Here is a 6,000-nt window from a genome sequence, read left to right as displayed (position 1 = left end):
TGCACGTGTCTGCATGAGTGTGTGTGTGTGCCCGTGCACGTGTCTGCATGAGAGTGTGTGTGTCCGTGCATGTGTCTGTATGAGTGTGTGTGCCCGTGCACGTGTCTGCATGAGTGTGTGTGTGTGCACGTGTCTGCCTGAGTGTGTGTGTGTGTACCCGTGCATGTGTGTGTGTCCGTGCATGTGTCTGCATGTGTGTGTGTGCCCGTTCAAGTGTCTGCATGAGTGAGTGTGTGTGCGCCCGTGCATGTGTCTGCATGAGTGTGTGTGTGCTCGTGCATGTGTCTGCATGAGTGTGTGTGTGCCCGTACATGTGTCTGCATGAGTGTGTGCGCCCGTGCATGTGTCTGCATGAGTGTTGTGTGTGCGTGCCCGTGTATGTGTCTGTATGTGTGTGTGCCCGTGCATGTGTCTGTATGAGTGTGTGTGTGCCCGTGCATGTGTCTGCATGAGTGTGTGTGTGTGCCCGTGCATGTGTCTGCATGAGTGTGTGTGTGCCCGTGCATGTGTCTGCATGAGTGTGTGTGTGTCTGTGCATGTGTCTGTATGAGTGTGTATATGTGTCCGTGCACGTGTCTGCATGAGTGTGTGTGTGCCCGTGCACGTGTCTGCATGAGAGTGTGTGTGTCCGTGCATGTGTCTGTATGAGTGTGTGTGTGCCTGTGCACGTGTCTGCATTAGTGTGTGTGTGTGCACGTGTCTGCCTGAGTGTGTGTGTGTTTGCCCGTGCATGTGTGTGTGTCCGTGCATGTGTCTGCATGTGTGTGTGTGTGCCCGTGCAAGTGTCTGCATGAGTGAGTGTGTGTCCGTGCATGTGTCTGTATGAGTGTGTATGTGTGTCCGTGCACGTGTCTGCATGAGTGTGTGTGTGTGTGCCCGTGCACGTGTCTGCATGAGAGTGTGTGTGTCCGTGCATGTGTCTGTATGAGTGTGTGTGTGCCCGTGCACGTGTCTGCATGAGTGTGTGTGCCCGTGCATGTGTGTGTGTCCGTGCATGTGTCTGCATGTGTGTGTGTGTGCCCGTGCAAGTGTCTGCATGAGTGAGTGTGTGTGCGCCCGTGCGTGTGTCTGCATGAGTGTGTGTGTGCCCGTGCATGTGTCTGCATGAGTGTGTGTGCCCGTGCATGTGTCTGCATGAGTGTGTGTGTGCTCGTGCATGTGTCTGCATGAGTGTGTGTGTGCCCGTACATGTGTCTGCATGAGTGTGTGTGCCCGTGCATGTGTCTGCATGAGTGTTGTGTGTGTGCCCGTGCATGTGTCTGTATGTGTGTGTGTGCCCGTGCATGTGTCTGTATGAGTGTGTGTGTGTGTGTGCCCGTGCACGTGTCTGCATGAGTGTGTGTGTGTGCACGTGTCGGCCTGAGTGTGTGTGTGTGTGCCCGTGCATGTGTGTGTGTCCGTGCATGTGTCTGCATGTTTGTGTGTGTGCCCGTGCAAGTGTCTGCATGAGTGAGTGTGTGTCCGTGCATGTGTCTGTATGAGTGTGTATGTGTGTCCGTGCACGTGTCTGCATGAGTGTGCGTGTGTGCCCGTGCACGTGTCTGCATGAGAGTGTGTGTGTCCGTGCATGTGTCTGTATGAGTGTGTGCGTGCCCGTGCATGTGTCTGCATGAGTGTGTGTGTGTGCACGTGTCTGCCTGAGTGTGTGTGTGTGTACCCGTGCATGTGTGTGTGTCCGTGCATGTGTCTGCATGTGTGTGTGTGCCCGTGCAAGTGTCTGCATGAGTAAGTGTGTGTGCGCCCGTGCATGTGTCTGCATGAGTGTGTGTGTGCTCGTGCATGTGTCTGCATGAGTGTGTGTGTGCCCGTACATGTGTCTGCATGAGTGTGTGTGCCCGTGCATGTGTCTGCATGAGTGTTGTGTGTGTGTGCCCGTGCATGTGTCTGTATGTGTGTGTGTGCCCGTGCATGTGTCTGTATGAGTGTGTGTGTGTGTGCGTGCCCGTGCAAGTATCTGCATGAGTGAGTGTGTGTGCGCCCGTGCATGTGTCTGCATGAGTGTGTGTGTGTGTGCCCGTGCATGTGTCTGCATGAGTGTGTGTGTGTGTGCCCGTGCATGTGTCTGCATGAGTGTGTGTGTGCTCGTGCATGTGTCTGCATGAGTGTGTGTGTGCCCGTGCATGTGTCTGCATGAGTGTTGTGTGTGTGTGCCCGTGCATGTGTCTGTATGTGTATGTGTGTGTGTGCCCGTGCATGTGTCTGCATGAGTGTGTGTGTGCCCGTGCATGTGTCTGCATGAGTGTGTGTGTGCCCGTGCATGTCTGCATGAGTGTGTGTGTGTGCCCGTGCATGTGTCTGCATGAGTGTGTGTGTGCCCGTGCATGTGTCTGCATGAGTGTGTGTGTGTGCCCGTGCACGTGTCTGCATGAGTGTGTGTGTGCCCGTGCAAGTGTCTGCATGAGTGTGTGTGTGTGCCCGTGCACGTGTCTGCATGAGTGTGTGTGTGTGTGCCCGCGCACGTGTCTGCATGAATGTGTATGTGTATGTGTTCCCGTGCATGTGTCTGCATGAGTGTGTGTGTGCTCGTGCATGTGTCTGCATGAGTGTGTGTGTGTGCCCGTGCATGTGTCTGCATGAGTGTTGTGTGTGTGTGCCCGTGCATGTGTCTGTATGTGTGTGTGTGCCCGTGCATGTGTCTGCATGAGTGTGTGTGTGCCCGTGCATGTCTGCATGAGTGTGTGTGTGTGCCCGTGCATGTGTCTGCATGAGTGTGTGTGTGCCCGTGCATGTGTCTGCATGAGTGTGTGTGTGTGCCCGTGCACGTGTCTGCATGAGTGTGTGTGTGCCCGTGCAAGTGTCTGCATGAGTGTGTGTGTGTGCACGTGTCTGCATGAGTGTGTGTGTGTGTGCCCGCGCACGTGTCTGCATGAATGTGTATGTGTATGTGTTCCCGTGCATGTGTCTGCATGAGTGTGTGTGTGCTCGTGCATGTGTCTGCATGAGTGTGTGTGTGTGCCCGTGCATGTGTCTGCATGAGTGTTGTGTGTGTGTGCCCGTGCATGTGTCTGTATGTGTATGTGTGTGTGTGCCCGTGCATGTGTCTGCATGAGTGTGTGTGCCCGTGCACGTGTCTGCATGAGTGTGTGTGTGTCCGTGCATGTGTCTGTATGAGTGTGTGTGCCCGTGCACGTGTCTGCCTGAGTGTGTGTGCCCGTGCATGTGTGTGTGTCCGTGCATGTGTGTGTGTCCGTGCATGTGTCTGCATGTGTGTGTGTGTGCCCGTGCAAGTGTCTGCATGAGTGAGTGTGTGTGCGCCCGTGCATGTGTCTGCATGAGTGAGTGTGTGTGCGCCCGTGCATGTGTCTGCATGAGTGTGTGTGTGTGTGCCCGTGCATGTGTCTGCATGAGAGTGTGTGTGTCCGTGCATGTGTCTGCATGAGTGTGTGTGTGCCCGTGCACGTGTCTGCATGAGTGTGTGTGTGCACGTGTCTGCCTGAGTGTGTGTGTGTGCCCGTGCATGTGTGTGTGTCCGTGCATGTGTCTGCATGTGTGTGTGTGTGTCCGTGCATGTGTCTGCATGTGTGTGTGTGTGCCCGTGCAAGTGTCTGCATGAGTGAGTGTGTGTGCGCCCGTGCATGTGTCTGCATGAGTGTGTGTGTGCCCGTGCACGTGTCTGCATGAGTGTGTGTGTGTGCACGTGTCTGCCTGAGTGTGTGTGTGTGCCCGTGCATGTGTGTATGTCCGTGCATGTGTCTGCATGTGTCTGTGTGTGTGCCCGTGCAAGTGTCTGCATGAGTGAGTGTGTGTGCGCCCGTGCATGTGTCTGCATGAGTGTGTGTGTGTGCCCGTGCATGTGTCTGCATGAGTGTGTGTGTGCCCGTGCACGTGTCTGCATGAGTGTGTGTGTGTGCACGTGTCTGCCTGAGTGTGTGTGTGCCCGTGCATGTGTGTGTGTGTCCGTGCATGTGTCTGCATGTGTGTGTGTGTGCCCGTGCAAGTGTCTGCATGAGTGAGTGTGTGTGCGCCCGTGCATGTGTCTGCATGAGTGTGTGTGTGCCCGTGCATGTGTCTGCATGAGTGTGTGTGTGCCGTGCACGTGTCTGCATGAGTGTGTGTGTGTGTGCACGTGTCTGCCTGAGTGTGTGTGTGCCCGTGCATGTGTCTGCATGTGTGTGTGTGTGCCCGTGCAAGTGTCTGCATGAGTGAGTGTGTGTGCGCCCGTGCATGTGTCTGCATGAGTGTGTCTGTGCCCGTGCATGTCTGCATGAGTGTGTGTGCCCGTGCATGTGTCTGCATGAGTGTGTGTGTGTGTGCCCGTGCATGTGTCTGCATGAGTGTGTGTGTGCCCGTGCATGTCTGCATGAGTGTGTGTGCCCGTGCATGTGTCTGCATGAGTGTGTGTGTGCTCGTGCATGTGTCTGCATGAGTGTGTGTGTGCCCGTACATGTGTCTGCATGAGTGTGTGTGCCCGTGCATGTGTCTGCATGAGTGTTGTGTGTGTGTGCCCGTGCATGTGTCTGTATGTGTGTCTGTGCCCGTGCATGTGTCTGTATGAGTGTGTGTGTGCCCGTGCACGTGTCTGCATGAGTGTGTGTGTGCACGTGTCTGCCTGAGTGTGTGTGTGTGTGTGCCCGTGCATGTGTGTGTCCGTGCATGTGTCTGCATGTGTGTGTGTGTGCCCGTGCAAGTGTCTGCATGAGTGAGTGTGTGTGCGCCCGTGCACGTGTCTGCATGAGTGTGTGTGTGTGCCCGTGCACGTGTCTGCATGAGTGTGTGTGTGCTCGTGCATGTGTCTGCATGAGTGTGTGTGTGTGCCCGTGCATGTGTCTGCATGAGTGTTGTGTGTGTGTGCCCGTGCATGTGTCTGTATGTGTATGTGTGTGTGTGCCCGTGCATGTGTCTGCATGAGTGTGTGTGTGCCCGTGCATGTGTCTGCATGAGTGTGTGTGTGCCCGTGCATGTGTCTGCATGAGTGTGTGTGTGTGCCCGTGCATGTGTCTGCATGAGTGTGTGTGTGCCCGTGCATGTGTCTGCATGAGTGTGTGTGTGTCTGTGCATGTGTCTGTATGAGTGTGTATATGTGTCCGTGCACGTGTCTGCATGAGTGTGTGTGCCCGTGCACGTGTCTGCATGAGAGTGTGTGTGTCCGTGCATGTGTCTGTATGAGTGTGTGTGTGCCCGTGCAAGTATCTGCATGAGTGAGTGTGTGTGTGCCCGCGCACGTGTCTGCATGAATGTGTATGTGTATGTGTTCCCGTGCATGTGTCTGCATGAGTGTGTGTGTGCTCGTGCATGTGTCTGCATGAGTGTGTGTGTGTGCCCGTGCATGTGTCTGCATGAGTGTTGTGTGTGTGTGCCCGTGCATGTGTCTGTATGTGTGTGTGTGCCCGTGCATGTGTCTGCATGAGTGTGTGTGTGCCCGTGCATGTCTGCATGAGTGTGTGTGTGTGCCCGTGCATGTGTCTGCATGAGTGTGTGTGTGCCCGTGCATGTGTCTGCATGAGTGTGTGTGTGTGCCCGTGCACGTGTCTGCATGAGTGTGTGTGTGCCCGTGCAAGTGTCTGCATGAGTGTGTGTGTGTGCACGTGTCTGCATGAGTGTGTGTGTGTGTGCCCGCGCACGTGTCTGCATGAATGTGTATGTGTATGTGTTCCCGTGCATGTGTCTGCATGAGTGTGTGTGTGCTCGTGCATGTGTCTGCATGAGTGTGTGTGTGTGCCCGTGCATGTGTCTGCATGAGTGTTGTGTGTGTGTGCCCGTGCATGTGTCTGTATGTGTATGTGTGTGTGTGCCCGTGCATGTGTCTGCATGAGTGTGTGTGCCCGTGCACGTGTCTGCATGAGTGTGTGTGTGTCCGTGCATGTGTCTGTATGAGTGTGTGTGCCCGTGCACGTGTCTGCCTGAGTGTGTGTGCCCGTGCATGTGTGTGTGTCCGTGCATGTGTGTGTGTCCGTGCATGTGTCTGCATGTGTGTGTGTGTGCCCGTGCAAGTGTCTGCATGAGTGAGTGTGTGTGCGCCCGTGCATGTGTCTGCATGAGTGAGTGTGTGTGCGCCCGTGC

Source organism: Petromyzon marinus, chromosome 27 (genome assembly GCF_048934315.1).
Source record: "Petromyzon marinus isolate PM22_M1 ecotype Great Lakes invasive population chromosome 27, UKy_Petmar_22M1.pri1.0, whole genome shotgun sequence".
Lineage (NCBI taxonomy): Eukaryota > Metazoa > Chordata > Hyperoartia > Petromyzontiformes > Petromyzontidae > Petromyzon > Petromyzon marinus.
Note: the sequence above shows the minus strand (reverse complement) of the source record.